Raw genomic sequence first — 15197 nt, 5'->3', positions numbered from 1 at the left:
TTAATGAATCAGAAACAGATTTAATATTACTTACATACGTCGCGAAATTGTTAACTTTACGGTAGCAGTACAATGAAATGCAGGATAAATAAATATACAGAAAACAAAACTGAAATACGGGTGGCAGCAGGAAAAAAAGCTGTTCCTGAATCGCTGAGCCTGAGCTTTCAGACTTCTGTATCTGCTCCCCGGTGGTAACACTGTGTCAAGGGCACGTCCTGTTAGTGGGCAATGTTAATGATGGACGCCACTGTGACAAGAATCATCCCTTGTACCAATGATCAATGAAATACAGAGAATCTGTATTTACCAACAAGTATCTTTTATTATTTCTACTAAAAGAACGTGGATTTACACACTTTCGTCCTGTGTGCACCCGACTGGAAACCCTGACACTCCATAAAAAGTCAATGAAGCGAAATGTTCCTACCGGGGAAAAGAGTCTCCGCTGGCAAGTCATTCCATAGAAACATAGAAAACACAGAAAATCTACAGCACAATACAGGGCCTTCGGCCCACAAAGTTGTGCCGAACAGGTTCCCACCTTAGAAATGACTAGGCCTACCTATAGCCCTCTATTTTGCTAAGCTTCATGTACCTATCCAAAAGTCTCTTAAAAAGAGCCAATCGTATCCGCCTCCACCACTATTGCCGGCAGCCTATTCCACGCACTCTGAGTAAAACAACTTACCCCTGACATCTTCTCTGTACCGACTCCCGAGCACCTTCAACCTGTGTCCTCTTGTGGCAACCATTTCAGCCCTTGGTAAAACCATCTGACTATTCACACGATCAATGCCTCTCATCATCTTCCTATCCTCATGTTTCCGATCTCCACGTGTCCGTGTGGTCCTACTTTTCGGCAATGGTTGGTCTCTGGCCGCTGGAGAGTTATCATCCCTGCATATCTGAAGCTCCGGAATTTTATATTGTTCCTCATCAATGGAACCATTGGATCACCAAACCATTGGCTCAAGGTCACCTTACCTACCTGGGTCACCTGGTTACTGATCATTGTATAGGGCTGCAGCCAACATATTTTACGTGTCTCTGCCCACTCCAGCCTTGCGTATTCATGTCTTTAAACCCTGGCTAGTCCAAAACAGTTAAATGAAGCCACCCAGACAGAGTCTAACGGGACTCTTGTAACAAATCAGTAACAATGAATATATAATTGAGACAGTTTTTTTTATAACAAATAAACATTTATTAAACACTGCTTAAAAAAATATGAAAGTAAACAAACGTCTAACTTAATCGGAAGTCAGCTGCTGTGCGGCAGCTTGAACAGTTCTTACAGCGATACTGTGAAAACAGTTCTTAAAGTGAGAATGCAAAAACAATGCTTAGAAGTAGTAATGCGAAGGTCCAAGGTTTTACACAGTCAGTGAAAAGAAGAGACTTCTTGAAAGGCTTTAAATTCTCTTTCGTGGCGTTACTTCTGATTCCCGTCGAAGAATACTTTCCCCGGAGGACTTACGATCGGGGAAAATAAAACGGCTTAAAGGCATTGACATTTCCATGGTGAAACATTACCCACCCCTCTATTCTTCTGGCAGAACACGGGTCATCATGGGCACAGCGAACGAATTCCTTCCGAATGACGATCAAATAAAATCGAACCTGTTTCACCGCCGACATTAATTTTCCCGATTCTTCTGGACTTCAGAATTCCGTCAACTCTTCCTCTCCAATGACTTGACCAGAAATGTTACGGCGAAACTGCCGGCAATAACCTTTTAAACTTAAGGCAGAAAGTAAAACTCCACTTTTTAACGAAACTGCGTCATAATATCGGAATGCAGTCAGCGGCGAATTCAGCCACGAACTGCCCCTCCTCAAATGGAAGGGTCCTCCTTTTATACCCTGTTGAAAAAAAAACTACCACATGACCTCTACTGGCGGAGAAATGACGTACCTCCCCTGTCACAGAACCATCACCTCATGTCCAGTCCCTCAACACCGTTGTCACGTGACAAGTACAATATACCCACAAGTTCGTAACAGTACATAAGCGAATCTTATGTACCTTTCACAGACAGGCGAGTGTCTGTGATAGTTTGCAACATACTTCAACCAATGTAACAATCACAGTAGCAGCATTGAACGTTGGTATTGCTACCGACCTGAACACTGTCACGTCAGCAACCGTCCGCCAAGTTTGCAACTCCTGGATGACCAGATATATGAAAGTTTGAATTAATGACATATTTGCCAAACCTGTCCATTGTAAAATGGCTTTATTTGAAAACTCCGCTGAATTGCTGTCAGACACGGGCGTTATCTACACAGATGGCCATTCAATGTAAACACATACTTCAGTCCATTCCTCAGCTCCACACTGAATTTTCTCTGTGTCATTGTATAGATAAGCATTGGGGCACATGCTGAGTAATTGCAACATGAACCCAAATTGTTGTAGGATGTATACCTGGGAACTCAAATATCTGTCCAGATAAAAAAAAGTTTTGCGTTTGCCATTTCAGTGAATGGGCTACATTGGGCAGCGAAAATAATATGAAATTAGCTGATATAGAAAACAACAAAATCATCGATTTTCTGCGTTTTTCCACCTCGGCATCTTTCTGATTGTCGCTGCTGTGCCGAAGCGTTCTGCGGACTCTATTTGCCACAACGATATACCGTAGAGTTAACCCGTTAAACACCAGGATTAAGCCGATTGGTAGCAATGGTGTTAAAATGCTCTCCAGTAATTCGTATCCTCTCCACACGGGTGAAGTAACGTATTCATATGAGTCGATGCACCGCCACGGTGTGTTGTCAATGATGACGTAAGGTTCAATGGCAAAGTATAACGGGGCACATCTCCCGCAGCTCACTATAACCACGGTCACGATAATCACCGTTGCTATTCTCTCGGTGCAGTATCGTTCCCGCAACTTTTGTGAACATATTGCGATGAAGCAATCGAAAGTAAAACTGACGGTAAACCAAACAGAACAGTCGGTCGTTACAGCCCGAATTACAAGTGTCAGAGTGCATACAGGAGTGATGAGCAGGGATCTGGAATAAATGTAAATATTGTTGGTCTGTTCCACTAAAGCAGCAACGATAACCACCATCAGATCCGCTGTTGCCATTCCAACCAGGTAACGGGTGATTCATTTGGAGAGTCCGCATTTTCCCCGAGATAGGATCACAATCGCCGTTAAATTAACTGCAAGAAATTTAAAAGCAAAGTAGAAATCTGGTCAGCAGCATCTCTTTGACCACGTGTATGTTCTGTTTGGAAAAGGAAAGCAGTCTCAGTCCCTGTACTCCGGCTGGACAGCTTAGAGCAAAGAATCTGAGTTCCACGACTCACGTACCGGTGAACGGAAGATCGTAAACAACACCATTTCCAGTATTTGGCGTGAAATATTTGAAGGGATTGTTTGCAGCGGTGAGAAAGTGGAATCAAAAGATACAAAACACAATTTATCATTCACTGACATATGTACGAACAGACCGACGTGTCGAAGTTAGACTGGACCGTCATTTAAATAAGCTGCCATGCTGCTATAATGTCGGAGTGTCAGTTCCCTGAATGCCTCCATTCTACCGATGCTATGCAGGGTATGACCTGTTTGGAAGTGGCAAGCGAGAGTCCAGTGTGTGCGGTCTCGGACACTACACTCCGGCTGGAGGACAATGACGGATGTGAGTGTCAGTGGATTGGCGACATTCCCACAGTTTAGAGCGAGGCATCCGAGTTCCACGACTCACGGACCGGTGATCAGTCGATCACTCCTGTAAACAATAACATTTCCATTATTAGCTGTGAAATAGCTGATGGGATTGTTTGTAGCGGTGAAAAATTGGAGTCAGGGAGATATAAAGCACGAGTTCTCATTTACTGACTTACAGAAGAACAGACCTACGTGTCGCAAATAGACTGGACCGTCATTTAAATAAGCTGCCTCGTTGCTATAATGTCGGAGTGTCTGCACTGATAGAGACTCGGACCTAGAAAAGCAGAGACGAGCATCACTTCAGAAAGCCTAGCGAGGTGAAATTATGAAACAATGTCAATGTCCGCACATACATAACTGACAAAAGAAAAAACAATTCGATCAAATTACGATAATTGAAAATAAAACTATTAGATGCTTGAAACACGGTACGGCCGATGGTAACATCTGTGTTCAGTAACCGTGAGGATACCGCAGCTGAGTAACGGCGACACCATACATAAAGAAACCAGCTCCGGCATCTTACCGGGGACACCAACCGCTACAAGAGTGGGATAGAAAATGCTCGCGATGTAGTAAATCGTCGAATATCCCATATTCCGTCAGAAGCAGCGTTCAGTGGTACGGAAATTTTCATCTGCTCAGATGGACTGGTGATCTGTTTAGCAGACTTCTATTGAGGAGAGAGCAATTCTACTGAGGCAATTAGCGTGACGATCACGTCAGGGACATTAGTGACAACCAAATGCACAAACACTTACGTTAAGCTATTTTTACTCATTGTCCCCATCATGAATTTGACTCCTCAAGGGATATTCTAATCTATGTACTTTAAAATAAAATATGATGCGAATTTCCCATGTTATTTTCCATGATACCTGGCTTTAGCTATTCAAATAGGATACGATTATTTCATTGTTGCTTTTAAAGTAGACATTCACCTTGAAGTCGATTTATTTTGTATCCTTTGACGGAGTACATTCGCTTCTGAAATTGAGGGAAGGAATTTGTTCTGAGAGGGGAAATGGAGAACATTTCTTTATTAAAGGGGATCATTCATCATCTTTTCTTCTTTCGTTCCAGTCATTCCGGGCGGCTTGAGTGATGGAAATCACAGTAACAGCTGACACGTGTTAAAATAAAATACACTGTACATATTCCTACAAACACTGAAAAAGATCCACATCGATATTCCAGAGACCTGTGAAAAAAAAGGGAGCGTGTGCTCGGGAGATTAGCGAGGGCTGAGGACAGATGGAAGAACAATGTTTTCCAGCGCACACACGGGCCGTTTGGCAGGGTCCTGATCCCTGCCAGTGAATGACGTGACCTCCCATTCCCGTGATGTGAGATGCCGTCTATTTAACTTTATTTATATTCTCAAACCAGCCACATTCTACTATTATTATTTCTCCATCCATTCTCAGTATGAATTCAATTATGTGAGCTAACCGCAGGTTCCCGGGCTGTTCTAATATTTGCCAAGAAGTTGTATTTTCCCCCTGACTTACTGTCAGGTATATTGCCTTTCGAGCGTCACTATGAGTATGTGCAGAACCGCGGATGTGTTCAAGCACACCTGTCAATCACACTTCCTTCGGCTTCTGCATTGCACCGCTCCGTGCCGATTGTGGTTCTCGTACCGATGAGCGGGCCTCGGCTCATTGGAGAAAGTCTCATCACTCTGTTTCCATTATGGATCTCGTACTATTGTGCAGCAATCGGTTAACTCGAGAAAGTATCACCCCTGCCTTTACTTTGCCTTCTGTATCCCTGGATACCAAACCTTCTGACGTTATGAATGGTCCTATCACGACTAACCTTAACGCCATGTTAAAATCCATTAACATCTGATCAATTAACCCCCACTTTATTTCCAGAAGACCACGCAACAAACACGTTCTCCCATCTGTTTCTCTCTTCCAGTGTCTCCACCTTAGCTCGCGTGAGTGTAAAGATGTGAATTATCCTCATCCTCCGGGGGCAATCTGGAAGTGGTTACCCAGCTCCTTCATCCACATCACCGTTAATTACCTGAGACATAACTCCAGGAGGATCATCTCATCTCGGTCCAGGGCATCCTATTGACAATATGTTTTCTGGAACTCAGCTACTAGAGGACATTGACTATCTCCAATGAGCTTGAGTTAGTCAATATGATATCACCCTAACTTGTTTGGAGCGGCCTGGATTCAATATACTGATGTACTTGTTTTGTCAGCGACATCATGTGTCCCTGCAAATTGCGAAGCTGTAACGGGGTTTGTCTGATGTAGTGAGTTCCTAAACTGCTGTCCTATTTCCGACTCACGCTGTTTTGTTCGCACCTCGAAATTAGCTTTGTTTTGCTGTTGCTTCCGTCCCTTATTATGGACGGCATCATAATGAGCCTACTTAATAGAGGCAATTAATTGCTGCTTGCATTTGTCTTTTCCAATAACATCATAAACGGTCTGTGAAAAATCTAGCCCAAAGAGGGATTCTAACCGTTTTATTTTAGATAACATTGTCCTTAAATTTCTCATCACCAGTCCAGCAATTGCACTCTATTATGGTCGATAAGGGATACCAACTTGTGTCGCTAGAGAGCTTTGCAATACCCAACTGGTAGAAACTCTGTCCATCAAAATCCTGGCTGCAACGTCAGCGGTTTTCATTAACTATTTGGGAAAGTCTCTCTCCACTTGGTGAACGCATACACTATCTCGAAGATATATTTCAGTCCTACAGAGGATGGATCGGTCGATCCAACAAGATAAACCTGCAAGATAACACATGGTCCTTCTACGGGACGTATCCTGAAACTGTTTTTCTAGCCGATTTATCTGGGTTCTCACAGGGCACAAATTAAACAAATCTTACATTAATGTACATCCCCTCGCAGTTTTGGCCACCAACACAGATTATTCAACTGTTCCACAGATCTATCTGATCCTTGATGCCTACAAATGTCATGGTGCCAATACATCATCTGGTTTGTTTCACAATTCCGCACCTCAAATTTACCACTATCAAGTATAATCCAAATCCGTGCCTGTATCCATCGATATTTCCCATAATCTTCAGAATTCTCTCCTGTTTGAGCCTTTGCTAAGTCCTGATCCTGTTGCTGGGTCATGACAAAGTCCATATGTGTACAGTTTGCTGGTTTTTCTGTCATTCCTCCCTCTATATCTGGATTCAATTTCACGATCTATCTAGATTATAGTTTGGCTAACTCACCAGCACCCCTGCTCACTTCCGGGATGTCTTTAAGTGAGCCTCCACCTTGTAAACCCATCAATGTGATGATGAAGGTTTGCCTTTTATTGGGATACAACCTCTCGATTCCCATAACGGTAAATTTTCAGTCAAAGCACATGAGCATCCAGTGAATGAAGGGAGATGGGTCATGTACTGTCATCAGAGTTTAGTCTTGTTCGGTATCTTGTTCAGTGCAGAAGTAGTGAGTCAAAGGGCTTGTTCCTGTTCTCTACTGTTCCATGATCCCAACATGTCCAGGTGATGTGTTCACATTGTAATGTCAATCTATTCAGCATCTTCTGTCCATTCACCTACATTCATTTATGACGAAGGGTTCCGGCCCGAGACGTCGACAGCGCTTCTCCCTGTAGATGCTGCCTGGCCTGCTGTGTTCCACCAGCATTTTGTGTGTGTTGTTGTTCATCTATGTCATCTGCACTGACGTGTGTAAAATAGGACATGGTGTCTTGTATCACCGGAACAAACTCTCCCACCAGCCTTGTCCCTGACCCGCGGAACATTCCCGAATGAGCAGTGACGTAGCAGTGACAGCAATTTCCCAGAGTTCATCAGTCAACCACCTGCTGCAATGTGGAACTTTGGATGATTCCAAATGTCAAACTTGAGCTTCCCTGACAATCCTACTCCAAAACTCTCTCGGTGCTGCACAGAACAACGTAGTTACTGTTTCGAATCATAAGGGTTTAGAAGCGAATCAGCAACAATAGATTATGCACTGAGTCAGGTTTCAATGTTAAAACTATTATATTTATTAGTATCTACTCATGACATGGTCACTTAACTATATAATTAAAGTTAACAGTGTTCCGTGTATACGTGTGTAACTATCAACCTTAAGAACAGTTATTAAAGTCTTAAGATTCAAACGGCAAATTAGTAAGGTTCAGTAAGGCACGCAATAGCTGATGATTGGAGCGAGATTTTGTTCTTCAGAGTGGAATGAAGACAGAGTTCACTTCACGTCGAATTCCACAGTTTCCACGCTGGTTAAGTGATAACAGTCACTAAAGATCTTGCCTGTCGAGTCGCTCCGAATCCACATACGGATTATCACAAAAAGTGACCTGTCACAGGAATATCGCCTTCGAGGGGTTACCACACAACATATCCAGGCAAGGATCAAGGCATAAGTTGTCCCACTGGATAACCTAAAAATACTCACCTCTGTATTATACGGTGACAATCACTTTTACGTTATGCACTGCAAAGGAGAGTTCCGAACCCAGCTGCGACAAGCTGAACCTATCGGCTTCCATTCTCTCTCTCTCTCTCTCTCTCTCTCACATCTGCACAGACATCTTGTGACTGACGTCAGAGTCCAGCTCCACTCAGGCGCACTTAAAGACCTCAAGGAAAATTTTCATCTAAAAGAGCAAACTTTTAATTGCAAATTACAGTATCAGATACAGTACATGTTTGGTAATTATGTACAGCATACTACAGACTAATACAATACATAGCAGAAGCGTATACAAATATCATCATACAAAGAACATTGTGAACTTCACATCTGGAAAGACAACTGGCGATGATATTATCTTGGCATTTAATCTGAATTATCATGATATCATATTCCTACAGAATCAAATTTTGTTGTTTAATTAGCGTTTGGTTTGCCTTCTTAGACATTTTCCTAAACTAGCGGCACGGCCGAATTCACTCTTATTTAAGTTAACTGTAAGATTGGCCTTCGAAAGCCTTTCAAACAACTTTTCCGCTGCAGAAGTATGTGTTTCCCATCTGTTACTTTCTGTAATTAAATCATCAATATAGGCATTTGAGTGTTTGAACCTCTGAATTACAGAATGAGTCGTTCTCTGGAATGTCCCTGGTGCATTTTTCATTCCAAACGGCAAAATATTGTGTTCATACAACGCAGAAGGTCTTACAAATGCTGAAATTTATTTACCTCTATCCATTAATGGAACACACTAGTACCCTTTAAACAGGCAAATCTTTGTATGAAACTTAGCTTTTCCAACCTTGTCTATGCAATCATCCACTCTGGGGATAGGATAAGCGTTTTTTTTTGTTAAAGTAGTCACCTTTCTATAATCAATGCAAAACCTAACACTACCACCTGGTTTAGGCACAATAACACAAGGCGAACATTCTGAGTTAGAAGGCCGAATAATACCATTTTTCAGCAAATACACAATTTCTTGTTCAGCAAGTTTACATTTTTACATGTCATGTGACAAGCATATTGTTTAATCAGTTTAGCATGACCGACATCGACATCAAGTAAAGCTATTGCCGTTCGTTTTGGGTGATCGGAAAATAAATTCTTAAACTTCAAAGCTAACTGTTTCATCTCCAGTCAGTGTCTTGCTGTAAATCGGCAGATTTCTCTTCAATCGAATTCAATATACTTGAGTTCGTTAGTTTAGCTGAAACAATGTTCGGTTTATGATGAGCCTCAGACAGGTCAACCAATTCGTTCCCAAGGTTGTCCGACTCCTTGTTATTTTGCAACCTGGTCACAGTTGTGCATGATTTACCGAAATACGGTTTTACCATGTTTACGTGTACCAGCTGTGATGGTTCCCGTCGGCGTTGTGTTTTGACGAAGTAATTAACACAATTGATCCAAGTCCACTACTGTGTGTGTGTGTGTGTGTCTGTGTGTGTGTGTGTGTGTGTGTGTGTGTGTGTGTGTGTGTGTGTATTAACAAGGATAATCTTTGCTAGTGGATTCGGGATGTCGCAACATGCAAAACTACGACCATATAGACAACTATCACATTAGATCTTGACATCAGAATTTTACTGTGCAGCGTATTCGACTTGCCGTCGTCTGTGTTTCTCACAGGCATTTTATTTTCCTCCAAATTTCAAAAGGCTTTCGGGGAGTCATTCAAGGTTGCTACGTTCGCGGCCACTAGTAGTTTGTTGATTCGGTTCCACTTAAAAGTCCTCCACTTCCTGGTCAGATTTTATATCGGTTGTGGGACGAACGACACAGCGATCTAGAGACTGGATGACAAAGGAGCCGTATGATCTTGTGAACGTAAAGAGAGATGTTTGGAACAGGATGAACTCAAATGCAGAGAAAAGCCTGGAATTAGCTCAGACTCAGACTAAAAATTAACAAAACGATATAAACACAATCCATTGGTGAAATAACAAACAGTAATACGAAAAATGCAACTCTTCCGATTGAGCTCTGAGCGCTCAGTACGAGGACTTCATGCAGGGACTTTCCATGAATAAACATGACAGCAATAATAGGCAGTCTGATATGGGAGAACGGCATTCATTCTTTTACATTATCACGTTGTATGTCCAGACACCACATTAGGGCTGAGAACTTGTACTTTCATTTGAGCTGATTGTCCACTCACTGTACTTCATTTTCTCAGCCAGTTAACGTGAACCTTCACTTCATTGTTGTACTCCATGTCCAACAAACCATATATCATCAATACATTTAAAACTGGGACAGCAAGTGAGGGATTGCACTCTGCCGACTCGCTGTCCGCTGGATCATGAAATTCAGTCGGCCTTTGTAAATACCCTTGAAGTGACAATTGAATGATGAACTGACATCACTCCCATGTCACCGCGGATCTATATTGTGGATATCAATCCAGTAAGATTGAGAAAAGAGGTATTTAAATATTCAAAACGGCTTCTCATTGTCCACCTGCTTGTGAAATGCGCTTGAACAAAGTCACAATATCTGGGAAGAAGTAGATGAACGATATATAGTTACACAGACAGACAGACAGAGAAACAGGCAGGCAGAGGACAGGCACACCGGCAGATGGCCAGATAGATAGAGAGTTAGATGGATAGATAGGTAGATGTGCAGTCACGCATATCGACAGACGAACATATATGTTGTTCAGAAAACCATAATCTGCAAATCAATTGACAGAAACGAGGCAATGGCAATCGAAATAGTCAAAGAAGATGCTTTTGTTCTTGCCATGTGATCGCAGGAATGGAGGTCCGTTCTCAGGGACGGCTTCAACAAAACAACTACAGGTGGACACAATGAGTTGTTTTGTTTTTGCCGATCGAAAGCAAACCATTTTCAGATGAGAAGGAACAGCCTGTGACTTGGTGGTCTGCGCCGAGTGTTTGGCTTGAACCAGTCTAAGTTGGGAAGGACAAAATCAGTTACCAAGTTCACATGTCGGGGGAAAGGGCCATAAAGTTTGAGTCAACGAAATTGAAAGCTATTAGATTAATGTGATAAGGGAAAGATAGGAATAGAGGTTTTCAGGAGTACACGCAGCGACAACTCTGTGGAGTCCAGCCATCGCGGAAGTGAATTACCCAAAACTGGGATCTTGAAGGTTGTATCAGGATGACGAGGAGCGCCCAGCCAGCGTGGATTATTTTCCCCCAGTATTACCTTTCCCATGCGTTGACTCTTTGTGGCGGGTACAAACTTACTGGGCGCACACACAGGTATTTACCCTTCTTTTATAACACAGTCGCTTTCCATAATGTGCATTTCATCCTCGAGGAATTCTCGCGATTTTTTGAATGTGATTCACCTGTCATTACACCACGTCAAACAGGGTCTCGGCTGGAAACGTCGGCAGCGCTTCTCACTAGAGATGCTGCCTGGCCTGTTGGGTTCCTCCAGCATTTTGTGTGTGTGGTTGTTTGAATTTCCAGCATCTGCAGATTTCCTCGTGTTTGCACATCAACCAATGCCTCCACTTTACCCACTTCCATAGGTCGGCCTGTTTTGGCCTCAGGGATTTGACAATGTAGACCATATTATTTTTCCACAAAGTGTGTATCGCTACGATGTCATTCCAAGGTGTGAAAGAGAAAAAATTGTTAGAACACCTCCAAAGTAGCAGAGTCTGTAGAAAGTGAATCCCCGTTAACCCTAACCCACATGATTGATTCAAGGGTGTAAGTGTGCTAATTTTCAACATGGAGATGACAGGGCGGTGAAAGATCAATTAGACCATGGAACTTTATGCGAAATATAGGCCGTTATTTAGGATTATACGGTATCGGGGCAGGAAGGTGTCATGGGCAACATCGGACAAACAATGAAAGATAAGTCAGCCGGAATAAGAAAAAAAAAGCAGTGTGTTCTCTGTCGTTGTGAGGTGTCTATTGGAAGATGAGATGCCGTTCTCCTCATTTATGTTATGCCTACGATGGCAGTGGAGAAGGCCCCAGACAGAGCAAAGAAGTCCGAATATCAGTGGATTAAGCATTAAATTGTGATGAGCTCAGGATCAACCATGCTCGCAGTCCGATCAAATCCAGGTTGTGTTTTATTTTCCAATGTAGTGGAGACATCATTGTGAACCCTGAAAGTGCAGTAGGCTCGGTCGGCAGGGCATAGCCCTAACAAGCTAATTAAGGTCTGAGACCGTGGTCAAAGTTATCTCAGAGCTCATATCTCTTGCTGTGCCCGAACTTTTGAATGGTGCTCCTTTCCTACTTTTCACTGTAAAATTGTACAAAACAAAAATAATATACTGAACTTGCTTAAAATGTTGAAAAAAAAGTTTCATCTTTAACTTTATGACTTCTGAAGATCATTTCAACTTTTCTTCACTTAAATATTCACAGTAACATAAATTTTGACCAGTGGTGCTCCAGATTTTTGCAAGCCTCTGCATGTCGCTTATACTTGTTTAGCTTCTGTGTGACACAGCCCCTGGTCCTCCGCTTCAAGGAGAGAATGACAGATTCTCCGCTGATATCGGAAATGTTCCATGTTCGGCAATTTCCTGGTGAAACACTTGTGCAGCGGCTCCACAACAATCACGTCCATCACTCACGGGGAGCAGAAAATCAGACTACTATTATATATTATTACATCATGACTTTTCCCGTCGGTGACGGCATCTGCTCAGAACGTACTGGATGCCCCATTGTCAATCTGCTTCCATACCTTTATTGATGTTTGGACTTCCATTTCTTTCTTCGTGTCCACATCAGCGCTCCCGAGAACGCCGTCACACTTTGTGAATATCCCAGCCATACTCACTCACCCATGGAAGGTAACCTCGTACCTCAATGTTGACCCCTGTCTGCCCTTCTTTGACTAGCTGACAAAATGACTAATTTAATCCCACAACCGACGACCCATTGAGTGAAGGGCTTTTCTCATGAGCCATTCTGTTCAGGCCATTCAATACGTAAGTAAACCGAGGTGGCATATTAGGAACATAAAAACAGAATAAACAATGTTGTGTTGTGTTTACAATGGAATTGTCAAATAGGCAAATGCCATTGTCTACAACACTATTAACAACGCTAGCAATTTAGCGCAAATGCCAAACAATTCTTGTTACAAATGTAATGAATGCAGTTGCTATGTCGGTTTAAACATATACACAAATTCGAGGGTCATGTGTACGGCGGTTGAATTACTTTGCTTCATACCAGTGCGAGTATTGGTGGCTGCTGGTTTACTACACGAAATACTGCATGCATATCAATTGTATTCACATGCAAAATGCCTGGGGCATCTCCGCAGGTCAGGCAGCATCTATGGAAATGAACAAACAGACGACGCTCCGGGCCAAGACCCTTCATCAGGGGATACAAAGGAAGGAGGAAGATGGCAGAATAAGAACCGCTTGGGGAGAGGGAAGGACAAGCTAGAAGGGAATGGGTGTTGCCAGGTTGGCGAAATAACAGTCTGGGTGATGAACTCAACGGATGTTCTTGCCATGAGATTGCAGGCTACCGGGACGGAATTTGAGGTGTAGCACATCCGGCCTGAGAGTAGCCTCATTGTGGCACGAGAGGAAGCCACGGATCGACATATCGGACCGTGAACGGGGATCGGAAAGAAAATGGTTTGCCACTGGAAAATCTCGCTTCTGTTGATGGAGGTGAGGTGCGACGAAGTGTGAATTACTTTGAAGTAAGTTCATGACCAGAAAGGTGGACAGGTTAATCATTTCAATAGATGCTGCCTCACCTGATGAGTTCCTCCAGCATTTTGAGCGTGTTGCAGTAAATTTGATTAAACGTTTATGTGCATTCACTATCTGTGTAAGCCTGAATATGATATTAGTTTTAGGTTCTTCACTGTGTTACAGGGACGTGCAAATATCTTATACCTTATTCTATATTTCTACTGCAAAATCTATAACCGAGACAATTCTCAGAGTGTAACAGAACAGCCCATTGACCGTATAACATTGCTCTATGGTGACAAAGTCAATGGATCCTCGAAATGGCCAAAATCAACAATAACAATCATAGAAACGAGAGATGAGCCTGACAGTGTTTCACAACAACATTCACTGACTTCACTAATCGTCATTTCTTCATCTTTGAGATGTTGCAATTTCGTGTCAACCTCTCCATACCTCATCACAACTGGGAATTTAATTGAATAGCATCATCTTTATTTTTACCCCAGCTGTTGGAAGACACGTCATCCTTGTGTAGAATTGAAGAGTCAGTGTGCAGGAGCGAGTATAAATGAATGACCGTGGAGATTCATCAGCTCAGAGTTCCTTGGGCGAGATCGCGGGTAGCTGGAAGACAGGCGGAATCTCACGCAGCATGCTAGAAGCGTTATACCGTGCGAGAAAGATATATTACATGATCATTGCCGTTACTGGTGTTCCTGGTAAGAACATAGGTGAACAAATGTTTGCAGTTCCGTGTGCGCGCTCTTTGAACTCCTTCAGTTAGTGACCGAGTTGTGAGGCCGATATATCAGTGAGTGCGGTGCAGACGTTGTGAAGAAACTCAGTGCTTGTTCAGAAATTCCCTTGGTATTTAATCTGTGTTCTCAGATAAAATTCAACTGGCCGTTGCAATGGACGCGGAGCGGAAGATCTGGGAGATGGATTCCTTGAAGGGAACTTTCATTTGTCAGCGTAAAGCCGCTGTCGAAGTTAACTCCGACAACCCTGCGCACTCGGCACCTTTACGGCCGACTTGCTTTTCTCCGTATTAAAGTGAAACTCGCTTTTATTCCAATTGGAGCGGATTGCGCTGTATTCTGAGGATTTGCTGAGAGTTGATGGGAATGCGGGAAGCGGATCACCGCTGTGATTCGGGGAGAACGTTAGAAATCACTTGCGAGTTTGACTCCGTATCATCGTGAGGAGGTTCTAACATTAGAATAAGTGTCTGCCCGCATTTTAGTCAACCTAATTTGTTTTTCTTCGCGCCTTATCATTCATGAAGTGAAGAGGGGTTTCCTTTAGAGGTCAGTCGGGTTAAGGATATGCGAAACTCCGCTCCGGAACCATACGCGTCGAAGCATTTGGAATAATGCTGCGGTCA

This window comes from Hypanus sabinus, unplaced genomic scaffold (genome assembly GCF_030144855.1).
Source record: "Hypanus sabinus isolate sHypSab1 unplaced genomic scaffold, sHypSab1.hap1 scaffold_107, whole genome shotgun sequence".
Classification (NCBI taxonomy): Eukaryota; Metazoa; Chordata; class Chondrichthyes; order Myliobatiformes; family Dasyatidae; genus Hypanus; species Hypanus sabinus.
This window is presented reverse-complemented; position numbering follows the sequence as displayed.